This window comes from Alexandromys fortis, unplaced genomic scaffold (assembly GCF_014885135.2).
Source record: "Alexandromys fortis isolate MF-2015 unplaced genomic scaffold, M_Fortis_MF-2015_v1.1 scaffold_209, whole genome shotgun sequence".
Lineage (NCBI taxonomy): Eukaryota > Metazoa > Chordata > Mammalia > Rodentia > Cricetidae > Alexandromys > Alexandromys fortis.
The window spans coordinates 2,160,022-2,161,239 of NW_026068090.1; positions in this window are offsets into that span (position 1 = coordinate 2,160,022).

The following is a 1,218-nucleotide window of genomic DNA, read 5'->3' on the forward strand; positions in this document are numbered from 1 at the left end:
TTATTATGTATACAATGTTTTGTCTGTGTGTATGCCTGAAGGCCAGAAGAGGGCATCAAACCCCATTACAGATGGTTGTGAGCCACCATGTGGTTGCTGGGAATTGAACTCATGACCTTTGGAAGAGCAGGCAGTGCTCTTAACCTCTGAGCCATCTCTCCAGCCCCTGCAATGGGTTTTAAATGCCATCTGATGACACCCTTAACTGCTGGGCTGGTGGAAGGCAGCAGTCTGATAAACTAATATGTTCTGATGGTTTTACCTAATGGTCAAAAGGAATGTCAGATCAGAGGTAGAGATGGACAGGAAGTGGCCATTAGCAGGACCAGATAGCCAAGCATTTGGATCTCAATCTGCAACATTTCCACCTCTCCAAGCAGGGAGCTCTACACATTCAGTGATCTTGACATCTTCAACATGTATGTAGCCTTTGCAGGAACCTCCATGCTGTGGGAGAACCCCTCTGTATGCTGTGAATGTGTTTTATTCCCATTGGTTAACAAAGAAGCTGCCTTGGCCTATAGTAAGGCAGAATAACGCTAGGCAAGAAAGCCAAACTGAAAATACAGGGAAGAGGAAGGGTGGGGTATGGGAGACGCTATTCGGCCGCCAAACAAACAGGACACAGAAAATGAGGTAACAAGTCACAAGTCTCGTGGTAAAATAAAGATAAATCGAAATGGGCTAATTTAAAAATAAGAGCTAGTTAATAATAAGCCCGAGGAATAGGCTAAACAGTAATTAATACTAAGCTCCCCTCTCCCGGCCAGACACACGCGATGAAGCAAGCCGCCAGGTCAGACATGCTGAAACCTTCCTGGTAAGACTGGTGCTACACAGTTTATTAGAGATGGGTTGCATGGCCTCTCTCCAGAGAGCAGAGCTGTCGAGTCTGAGCTCACTTCCTCTTCCTCCCAGCATTCTGTTCTGTTTACTCCACCTACTTATGTTCTAACCAATAAAATGGGCCAAGGCAATTTCTTTATTACCAAGGACCTTCCTCCATCACAAACCAACCAAACAAACAAACAAAATCACTAGAAGGCATTGAGTCCTCACCCCCAGGCCCTATATCTGTCCTCACATTAATCCCCACAGTGTTCCTAGAGCTGGACAGCACTCTCCCCCACAGGTGGGAGAGGAAAGGAGACTGGGAGGCTAACCAATGTTCAGAGTCTCCTGGTGGGGGCGGCAAGTCAGAAAAAGAATGGGGAGTCC